Consider the following 12,336-nt stretch of genomic DNA (forward strand, 5'->3'; position numbering starts at 1 on the left):
ACTGTATGATGGACACAGACTTCAGACTAAAAATCTATCCAATCTGAGAATATCAAACATGTTTGATATTTTGAGATGATTTTGTAAACATATTGTTTTCATTTTCATGCATCTCACTGAGCCGCATGTTTCTCTGTGAGTTTGTTGTTTTTGGAACGACTTGAAAGTCTGTGTCACCCAGGCCCGGCGCCACGAGGGAACATAAGTGGGCATTGCCCCCTCAGATCTGAAATTGATGAATTTACGTGATGTAAATCCGACTGATATAAAGAACAAAACACATTCACTTCCACATATTTGACAATCGGAATATATCATATAATTCATGATATAGTTAACAAGTTTGTAAATATTTTAAATAAAAAGGAAAAACGAAATAAACGCGATAGCCTATACCTGTCATAGTATGGCTGCATGACGCGTCGGCAACGGGACATTCTAAAACGCTTAACGTGAAAAAAGCTTAACGTGGCTTGTAGCAGTGATATTAACAGACCAAACTCACTAAACATCATACTAATCAATACTATGTAGGCCTACAAAAAAAAATCAGATGAGTCCTGAATGATCTCAACGCATTTAATAACACGTTAAGCCTTTTCCTCCCATAGAAAACCATTATAGAAAACGCTTAAGGCTTAATGTATTAAAAAAGACAGTGTCACCCTTAATCATTTAGTGTATGATGACCAGTTTTTCCTGGTTGGCATGTGTGTGATGCATAGTGTTTTAAAAATCTTTTTAAAAGTCTGATTAGGGATGGTTTGGGATCAATATATGCAATTAAACATTTGCTTAATTTGCTTAAAAGTCATGTTTTCAAATATGACATTCATGAGAACAGAGGTAAACAAAAAGGAGACTATTTCATGAAATATTACATGAAGAATCGAAGCATTGCCACAAACCTCACCCATTTCCTTTTTGACATGGCGATTTAAATAGCTGAACATTTCCATTCCCATTTGCGTCACCACAGACCAAATATCATCAGCCTTCATGGATCATACTAAAAAAGACGGGCACTAGAGCTTAATTACAGTTTCTTTAGAACCCGAGGGTAGAAAAGACCAAAATGAGGGGTCATCCATTGTAGCGATGTGCAGGCCTTCACTGAGACCACACCTCTGTGTTATTCATGCTAGTGCTATTTAAGGATGTGACATTATTAGCACAACCTTGTGTAGGTTTCCTTACTGCCAGAAAGAAACTGGTGTGAAAATTCATTTAAATTGACTGCTGTCAGTTCTCAGGCTTTCTGTTTCTTAAAGTCCCACAAAACAATCTTAAAATGATTTTCATAGTCGCTCAAAGAGTTGATAAAGTGGGTCGCTATAAGTAAAAAGTTGATGTTTGTCAATTCACAATCTAAAGTTTTAATCTTATATTAAGTCTCTTCAAAGTACTTACAATGAGGAATCGCAAAGTCAGAATGTTGACTTAATGCACCCTTAGTGTTCGATTTCAGTCAAACTATAACAATAATTCGACTTTTAAAATGTCATGTAAATGCTTCAGTCAGAGCGGAATCATGCAATTCTAGCTTTTGTGAAGTCAGACCAGAAGAGCTTGATAATGTGATTGTAGCTTGACTTTGTCCAGCATGTAAACACACTAATCAGACAATTGCTTGCAGAAATGGCACAGAGTGTGTATATAATCTTTCACTAACTGATAACAATATTTTCCCAGAGTATTGACAAAATCAATAAAAATAGAAGTCCTGTAAAAAAAAAAAAAAATGTTTCCATGAACAAGAAGTCTGAGTCTTTGCTCTTTGACCAACTCTATGTCATCATATCCGTAATCACGGCTATAATCACGCCCATTGTGGGCCTGGTGATGGAGGCCCCAGGGTCCATGACAGATGAGCAGAGCCACACTGACCGCAAGAGCTAGCAAGACAAGCCCCGTCACTCAGCATCGTGCGCGGAGTCAGCCAGGTGAACCGACCAAACTGCAACAAAGAGCCTTTTTATTCTTCTTACTCGTTCGCAGCACTCGCCAACCCTCCAGGCTAAGCTTGTGCACCCCAAGGACATTTGATTTCTTAATTAGATTAGAAACAAAGAACATGGCAGCAATGAACTCTTCCTATTTAATATTATCTAAACAGAGTCATCAAATGGCATTTGGAAGTCCTCAGTTTGTACCAGGAAATATGCTACCAGACTAGCGTCTAAATGTTGAGTAACTGTTGTAACATTCAGCCTAGTGCAGTAATATGCTAAACAGGATTAGAATGTATAAGCTTGAGTACATATTGAGAACATACTGACTTATAATGTCCATACAATATGTGAGTCAATGACGTCTTTATTGGGCAAATCCAGGGAGTGCATCAGTGACTCTGGAAATTCAAGTGTTACCAGTATTGTTCAAATATATGAAATTTCAAGTCATAATGAGTTATGTGAAAGAGTGATAATATTAGTCAAGTCAGCTTGAGTAAATATTGAAACGCATTAGATTATATTGACTTATTCTGTACATTATGTGAGTCAATGACACCTTCATTAGGCAAAACCTGAGAGTGTGTCATCAGTGACTTCACAAATTCAAGTGCTACCAGTATTATTCAGAATGTTTTATACAAGTCAGTCTTGTTTGGAATGCAGAACCTGTCTTTCACAGAATATATTAAGAAAGTAGTCTAACTAGCATAACATCTCTCATGTCTTTGCGATTAATTCACTCCGGCATCAAGCCAGACCAGAACGCAATCTGATCACACGAACCACCTCACAACCTGTTTGCGTGAGAGAAATGTTTCAGTCATCTCAAGGGATTGTCTGGCTGAATTCAGCCATGACACATACTTGAGTCCACTAAACACTTTTTGTTTAAAAGATTAAGATGACAGTTAACTGGAAAATTAAGACTAGCTTGTCGACTTTTGGTTTGTGACAAACACGGCCCTTTTATTTGTTATAACAAGAAACCTGAAAGCTCCCTTTTTCCAAAATGAGTTAAGTTCCACAGTTCTTAGTGCAGATTCTTTAAATACCTGTGATCGACAATCTAGAAGCACCTTGCACCTCACAGCTTGTGAAGGTCTATTGTTTGAGCAATGCCAATAAGCTTCAAAGAAATGTGCCCTATCATGATCAACATGAGGGCACTAATGAAACCCAACACCTAACTCACAGTCTTAGCCACACAATGATACAATTGTTGAGGCAGCGGATCATTTTCTGCCGACATGTAATGGCTTCCTCTGCATTCTATAGGGTGGGCGTGCAGGTGGCCGAGTAATTAAAGAATATTGTGAGGTGGGCTTATCAATAAATTAAAACGAGGGGGCAGAGTTTCTTTCAATAATTGATATGAAGTCTTATGTATCCTCACTCTTCTACTGCCCAGGTGGTTACAGGTCACTGACTCCACAGAGGGTGATAGTCAGTGGGGGAGAAAAGAGCAGGCATAACCTGTGGCGTCAGAGACATACAGTGCCCTCCACAATTATTGGCACCCTTAGTAAATATAAGCAAAGGTGGCTGTGAAAATAAATCTGCATTGTTTATCCTTTTGATCTTTCTTTCAAAAAATTCACAAAATTATAACCTTTCATCGAAGTAAAACAATTGAAAGTGGGGGGAAACTCACATTATGAAATAAATGTTTTTCTCCAATACATGTTGGCCACAATTATTGGCACCCCTAGAAATTCTTATGAGTAAAATATTTCTGAAGTATATTCCCATTCATGTTTACATTTTTTAGCACACCAGGGTGACTAGGAGCATGAAATTGTCCAGCCATGACTTCCTGTTCCACAGGAGTATAAACATGAGGAAACACAAAAGCCAAATTCCCTTAATCATTCATCACAATGAGTAAAACCAAAGAATATAGTTCTGATGTGCAGCAAAAGATTGTTGAGCTTCGCAAAATAGAAAGTGGCTGTAAGAAAATAGCTAAAGCATTGAAAATCCCCATTTCCACTATCAGGAATTAAGAAGTTCCAATCAACTAAAAATGTTACAAATCTGCCAGGAAGAGGACGTGTGTCTAAATCGTCCTAATGCACGGTGAGGAGGAAAGTTTGAGTGGACAAAGACTCTCCAAGGATCATAGCTGAAGAATTGCAGAGATTAGTTGAGTCTTGAGTCTTAGAAAGCCTAAAAAAAAATGATCAAACAGCACCTACATCCCCACAAGTTGCTCGGGAGGGTTTCAAGAAAAATCCTCTGCTCTCATCCAGAAATATTCTTCAGCATATTCAGTTGTCAGACAAGACTAGAACTTCAAACTGGACCGGCTTCTATGGTCAGATGAAACTAAAAAAAGAGCTTTTTGGCAGCAAACTCACCAGATGGGTTTGGTGCACACAGGGATAAAAAGTGCCCCATGCCCACGGTCAAATATACTGCTGGATCTTTAATGTTGTGGGCCTATTTTTCTGCTGGATGTCCTGGACATCTTGTTCAGATACATGGTATCATGGATTCTATCAAATACCAACAGTTAAAAAATCTAAACCTGACCACTTCTGCTAGAAATCTTGTAATGGGCCGTGGTTGGATCTTCCATCAGGACAATGATCCAAAACAAACATCAAAACCAACACAAAAATGTGTCACTGAGCACAAAATGAAGCTTCTACCATGGCCATCCCAGTCCCCTGACCTGAACCATAAAGAAAATGAGTGAAGTGAACTGAAGAGAAGAAGCACCAACATGGAGCTGGAATCTGAAGGATCTGGAGAAATTCTGCATGAAGGAATGGTCTCTGATCTCTTGTCAGGTGTTCTCCAAACTCATCAGGCATTATAGAAGAAGAGTGAGAGCTGTTTTCTTGGCAAAAGGAGGTTGCAAAAAAGGGTGCCAATAATTGTGGCCAACGTGTTTTGGAGAAAAACATTTATTTCATAATGTGAGTTTCCCCCTCTTTCAACTGTTTTACTTCGATGATAGGTTATAATTTTGTGAATTATGAATGAAAGATCAAAAGGATAAACAATGCAGATTTATTTTTACAGCCGCCTTTGCTCATAATTACTAAGGGTGCCAATAATTGTGGAGGGCACTGTAGCTGCTTCCTGCACTCCTCACATTGCTAGAAGAATTAGGAGAGAGTGAGTGGGAAAATGAAGACATAAAAGGAGGTCGGGGGATAAACGCAAGGTGTTTTGCGTTGATCCATGTATAAGTTGAGTCATGGTTTTGCTGAATATAAGGCAAATGTGATCTCAACAGTGGTGTAGGCCTAACTTTGTTTTAAAAAGTGGGACATGAGTGTGTGTGTACGTGTGTGTGTGTGTGTGTGGGGGGGGGTGGTAACAAAAATTACAGAAAAAAATAACATTACAACGTAGAGAAATCAATTTAAATAGTACAATGAGATTACTTTATCGACATAAAGTCATGTTTAACGTAACTTACATCTAATACAATATATTGTTAGTCCCGAAACTGACCTTTCGCATAGACCCGCCCCCCTTTAGTTACTATTGCTTTGTCAGACAAGCCATGACGCTCTCACGCCATACATCATATTCTCACAGAATGAAATACATTGCGGAGTAAAGAGGATTGGACTGACAACATGTTGACAGACAAGACAGGTTACTTTTTGTATGAAACAAAGTCTCAGCTTTCAAATTTTGTAATTTTTTTAAAGAAACTACGTTTCAGTTCAAGCGGCACATGGACCAGTCATCTCTTCCTACTAGTAATAAACAAACTTCCAGCGAAGGGTGAATTTCATGTCAGTGAATAAATACATAGAATTAAGTGTAATACATAGAATTAAGAATAGAATTAATAGAAATAGAATTAAGTGTCAGGTTGGCCAGTTTTTAAATGTTATAAATTTACATAAAATGTATAACCAAGACCTGAATGCTGGGCAAGCAGCCAAAACTGGAAAAATACTGTATACTCCATAAAAAGTCTGTAAAAATAGGGCACAATGGCTACTGTGTTAATATAAAGGAATTTTCCATATTTTACTTTTCACAGGTGTTTTACCCATATTTTGAATTATGTCTTGCATTGTGTTGTGTTTAAAAAGGAAACTACCAGTACCTTTTCCGTTTTTCTACAGATTTTTTTGTTTTGTTTTAGACAGGTTCAGCAGTGGTTCATCCACCCATATATAGGTGAGACTAGACATATATCAAGACTAGTTGTCACATGGGGAAGTTGTCTGTATCTAGCAGTGGTGTTAAGTATTAGTTTCAAACCTCACAATTTCAAAACTAGTTAGAGTGTAGAATCATTTTTGATCAATTCTACTCAATTCTACTAAAATTCAAATATCATATTTGCAATAGCTGTTGCAAGTGAACACAGTAAAGCCAGAATGACATAAAACTGAAAGGTTGAACTATCTTTAAGGGTATATTTCATATATGTCTTGGGGCAGGTTCTGACATTTTTACTGAGGCTTTTATTGTGTTTTAAGTCTTATAAATGTATGCATTTTATTAATTACAATATTTGTTTCCAAAATAAGAGTTATAATATTTTTTGTTTTACTTTATACATTGTTAAAAAGGTATGTGCCTATACATAAATTGACTCTCAAAAATAAATAAATCTACACTGAAAATGTCTCTGTTTATGAGTGTAAAACTGCTTGACTTTAAACTCAACAGTCACAGTTGTCTAAAATGGATATTGCACGCCACCTAGTGACAGGAAATGGTACAGCGCAACTACACTACTAAAAAATGTATACTGTAGTCTCACTAAAGTTCAAATAGAAAGATATATTTATCTTCATAAAAAATATTTTGTTCACAAACGACAAGAAATCATGAAAAAACTTTTAGAAAAATGTTAGTTTGATAATTTTTTATGTATTTTTTAAATGGCAAATTAAAAACAACCACAATCTATTTTCATCCTCATTAAAAAGCTTGGCCCCACAGCTTTATAATAATTAATATGACAAAATAATATACATATGGCAGAAACAAGAACTCACTGGAGAGAAAACTATTGTGACTGAGAATTTTATAAAATGACATGTGATCTAGTTTCTGTAGAGTGCATGCCATTGTAAAGACTGCAAGTCTATCCCTCACAGCCTTGTTTCCTAAGGTCTATTGTTGTCAGTTAAAGTACATATCTATGAAAAGAAGGTGGACAGCAAAGTTTGGTATTGGACATGGTGGTTGATGAATGTTGGCATTATTATTGAAACTGACTAAAATGCATACTTATGTTGCAAGAGTGTTGAGGACAAATCTCTTCTGGGGAGACACGTCTTCATTTGGCACAGGAAAAAAAAAATGATAACTTAATATAATGTCATTACTATCTATAAAAAATAATATGGTTATTGCAACAATAATGAAAATATTTTCATGCTACCTGATTGTGGTCTTACTTGTCTGTAACTTTGGCACTTTTTGGCTTTTATCTTGAAGTTCTTGTCGTTTGTATTTATCTTAACTTTGTTCATTGATTTCACCCTGATTGTTCTCTTTTAAACATTCGCTTGGTAAGCGAAGGGTCCCCCTCCCCAACTCAGGCTGAGCTTGACCTACTTGAAATGTGCCGAAGGGCAGCGGAAAAACTCTCAATTGACTGGCCATTGCAGTAGGCGGGCCAGGGAATGGAGGTCTCTATGATGGCAAAAGACTGCCATCACGTGCCCCAGCTGTTAACCAGCTCATTCCAGCACTCTGTGCGTATGTTTCAGAGAGAAAACTTTTCTGGGATAAGCCCTTTTCACACAGGGTACTTGTAAAAGGGTTTCCAGGCTGGATTTTAATAACATGGAGGAGTTAGGGATGTCAAATCCCCTCCTATTGAGTTGTCAGTGGCACATCATAAACCCTAACTGCAGGGCAGCCTTTTCCTCTGCCTCAGCCTCACTGCCAGGACGCACGCGGGCAGAATGTGATTTCACCAAGTGCAACAAGTCCCTGGATCAAAATCTTTGTTTTTCCTGGAACAATATTCCAATCAACCAATCAAATTTGAGGGACAAGTTTAAAGTTTATGTCAAGTTTAGGCTTACAACCAGGGTTAGGTGCTTCTACATTAGTGTTATTTATCATTCCCTATGATTTTAGGGATAACTTATAGGTATGGGTTAGGTTTTAGGGGTAGAGATATGGTTAGGATAAAATTTCCAGACAGGAATGTTGTTCCAGGATCAAAAAAATATGTTGACCCAGGAACGTGTTTAACTCGGCAAAATCAGGACATGCCGCGCTGAGCGCTTAGCAGATCTGTGGTCGCAGAACTGTGGTCGCAGCATGGGCCTGGCAGTGGTGGGTGAGCGAGCTCTCTGGCTGGGACTGTCAGGGCTGATAGGGCTCCTGAACCAGCACACCCTGGTTTGAAGCCCCCCAGAGGAATGGTCAGTCAGCCTGAATCTTCTCAGCATCAGCAGGCTGAGCCACAGTCTAAGCCAGCTCAGCTGAAATGAAAACCTTCCTTTGCAGCAACTGCGGCTAGACTCCAGCTGGCAAAACCTCAGGAAGGGAAGAAACCACGGGCAACCTAATCCATCCTTCTGTTCAGGAGAACAGAAGTATCAAGTCGTACAGAGCACTCTCCCTCAAAGAAAGCAGTAATTTTCTCCCCCTCCCACCAAGAGAAGGTGTTGCTGGACATGGGAAGTGTTCACAGAAATAATTGTTCACAGAAATATCAAACAGTTAACTTATGACTAGTTCATTTGTGGAGTTGGCACCAGTTCCCCAAGTGCCCCACAGATAATTTCTTACCCCCTCCACCCATGGGGTTACAACAAAGGGCAGAGAGCCTTTTTCAAAAGGACATGTGTGGTGTGAAAATAATAAATGTCTCAGGTTACGCATGTAACTTGCTTTAGCGAGAGGAGGCCTGACAATGCTAGCAGTAGCCAAGGAGTCTCACAGAGAGCCTAACCACTTAGCCTATGGCTGAGCTCATAGGACGAATACAATATGTCCTACACTTGTCAAGGAAGCTAAATAACAGGGCTAGCAGCCTACCACAATAATGGGAGGAGCTCAGAGGAGTGGAAGCATCTAACAGAATGACTCTCTGTCAGAGGAGGCCTAGCAATGCTATATCAAAAGAGCAGCCGAGGTCGCTCAAAGAAGGGCATAGCAACTCTTTGTAGCTCCATCAAGCTCCCATCAAGAAGACACACAGTGCACCTAACAACTTGATGCTGCCCCAGCTGGAGCACTGAGGAGCAGTTTCTATAAAAGCAGTAGCCAAGAAGGCTCAAAGTGAGCCTAACGAATTGACAACACTGCTTACTAAAAAGCAGGGGCCTTACAGGAAAATTCTTATAACACAAAAAAGCCTAACAACAACGCTTCAAACTTAAGCAATAGCTAAGGGGGGCTCAGAGAGCCCAAAAAACAGCTTCCAAAGGAGGCTCGATGGAGCCTAATCAAATCGTACCATATGCAGGTAAAACTCAAAAGAGCAAGGCTAAAATACCCATGGCACTCCCTAAAGGCAGTGGCCAAGGAGGCTCAAAAGCCTGACAACCCAGCACCACTGCGTGGAGAAGCTCTGCGGATGGAGGCCTCAACATGACAACTGTCTAAAGCAAGAAGAGGTCTAGCAACATCCTAAGCAAAAACACCACTTATAGCGAGAGGGCATAACATGCTCCATAGTAAGCAGTAACTAAGGAGGTGCACTGAGAGCCTACTACTTACTACATTATCTAGGCTTTGAAAGCCTAACTCTGACCTGCTATTCAGGTGAAGCTTTAGGGAGTGGAGGCCTGAAAAAATTACTCTCTATAATGAAAGGAAGCTTAACAACACTCCGCTACTATAAAAGCAGTAGTCAAAAAGGCTCACAGAGAGCCTAACAACCTAGCGTACTGCCTAGCTTATCTCTGAGGACAGACACTTCAGCATGACGACTCACTCTAGTGAGAGGCAGCCTAACGATGTTCTACGCTCAGAACAGCTTACAAAGAAGGCTCAAAGCCTAACAACTCAAAATTGCTATCTGGGTGGAGCTTTAGGAAGTGGAAGCCTCAGAAGAATGACTTCTATTACCAGAATTGCAAATGCAATAACCAAAAAAGTTCAAAGTAAGCCTGACATACTAGCATACTGCCTAGCTGAGCTCTGAGGACGAAGACCTCTTTCGTCCTAGAAGGCATAACTCTCTCTCCGCGAAAGGACAGCTCAGGACAGCTTATCAAGGAGGTTTACAGAATGCCTAACGACTTGATACTGCTATCCAGGCAGAGCTCTGTTATTCACAGGAGCAGGGCAATTATTTCCAGACACAAAATGTTTTCCATAAAGTCTGCCTCATGTGGCCAAACCAGATCTAATCTGTCATTGACGCAGGCATAACTGTCCAAAACTCCTTATTGTTAAATTCTTCTGTATCTAATTCCTCAGAATTAGAAACATACTTTTAAAAAAATATATTACATCTGTGTTCACAAAACTTCTGGGTATTGGAGGTTGTAGACTAGAGTTTTTGCTTCAAAATGATGTAAAAATGATCCTGCCTACTCATTCATTTATAACAATATATTGATTTAGTTTTTGTAAGACAGTTTTTGTTAAGAAACACAGTATGCGTGGAGGCGTGAATAATCATGAATAATGGGTCATTTACACCTGAGAAGACAAAAGAATCGCATAATGAGTTGTTATGACTTGCATAATAAGGAGGCCTTTCAGTCAGGTAGGCTATGTGAAAAAACCCTCTGTGATCATGTATCAAGCTCATCATGGTGTATATCAAACATACAGAAAAAACAGCAATACTGTGAAATATTATTACAATTTAAAATAATGGTATTCTATTATATACTTTAAAATATAATGTATTTCTGTGATGCAAAGTGTCTGAACAATTATGGTACCTTTATGGCATTTCATATAGCCTTTTAGCTTAAAAGCATGCACATTTGGAGAAATATTGATGGATTCTCATATGTTTATGTCAATTTTCTATACAGAGGAGTAATATTTATTTAATATTTATTGTCATCACTATGAGCACTCGATACTGTCTTTTCAATTCACACTTGCAGCCAGAGGGCGCTCTTTGCACCTTTAGTCCACAAATTAATCTAAAGAAGAACAGGATATTCCAGGAACTAACAAAGGCTTCCAGAGATTGCTAACCATGGCTTTAACATCCAGATAAACGATGTATACATGCATTGCCTCAGAATTTGCGTCTAAATAGCGCTAGCTCCGTGGGCGTGGCCGCATTAGCGGATAATGAACTGAATCACGGGCGTCTGACATGTGTCTCTTTTCATACAGATTACATAAACACAGAATTTTTGTTTTCGATTTGACTTACACGATTTAAAACCTGACATTTCAACGTTTCTTTAGACATAAGTCAAATTTTTTTGTGATTAGTATTCACTAAGTTACAGTTCATTTTCTGAGAACTATCAGATTGGACTTCGTTCAGAGATAGACGAGAGATCACGCATCATGTTAGTTTTCTTTATTTTGCAAAAAGCACAACATTTTGTTTTTACTCTGAGTGTACACAAATAAAAGAAGATATTCCACAGATTAAAATGGTGTATAACTCTTAATTGTATGTGCAACATTGACGGAGTATTTTGAGTCTCTTTCACACTGGTAAGAAAAAAACCGAAGTGGTATTGCCGGCGTGACCGCCAACCCGAGGGAGATAATAACAAAAGTGATATTTGAGCAAACAAGAGGAGCCAAAAAAAGGAAACTTCCTATTTGACTCGTCCGTGCTCTGCCTACAACGTCCACATTCAGTCCCGCATCACCGTAATGGTGGCTGAGGGACCCGAACTGCGGAGTGCATGTGCTCAACTCTCACCCCTTAGGAGAGAGTCAAGCCCAGGTAGAACAATTACTGCGACTGCATCGCAAAAAGCACGCATTTAACCCCCTCGAGAGTCACCCACACTAGTTTTAGATTCTATCACTCTGAAAAGAATCATATGAGAACAGACACAATGCATCACTATGAGTGCCTTAAACTTTCCTCGAGAGAGCCAAACACGCTCGTGCAAAAACTAACTACTATCCCTTAGGAGAGAGCAGAAAGGAAAAATGCTAGCATATCCAGCTTCTTCGAAGAGAAGACATCATCACCCAAATGCGCGTCCCACATCCCTCAAGAACAGGAACGGTGTGAAGTTAACTGAGCTTTTCACTGAGAAATCCTCTCTATAGTGAGAGGAGACCCATGCAATGCACGCATTCAGCTCCCTCAGGAGCTAAACACACATGCTCCTCACTCATGTACAAACATCCAGTCTCCTGAAGACAAGAAAGAGGATGGTGTATTTCACAGGTGCCCTTTTATACTCATGGTCGCACAAGTGGTGATGTGACACCCTGTAGCCCAAGACTGGTTGCCCACTGAAGCTAAGCAGGGTTGAGCCTGGTCAGT

This window comes from Megalobrama amblycephala, linkage group LG4 (assembly GCF_018812025.1).
Source record: "Megalobrama amblycephala isolate DHTTF-2021 linkage group LG4, ASM1881202v1, whole genome shotgun sequence".
NCBI classification, from domain to species: Eukaryota; Metazoa; Chordata; class Actinopteri; order Cypriniformes; family Xenocyprididae; genus Megalobrama; species Megalobrama amblycephala.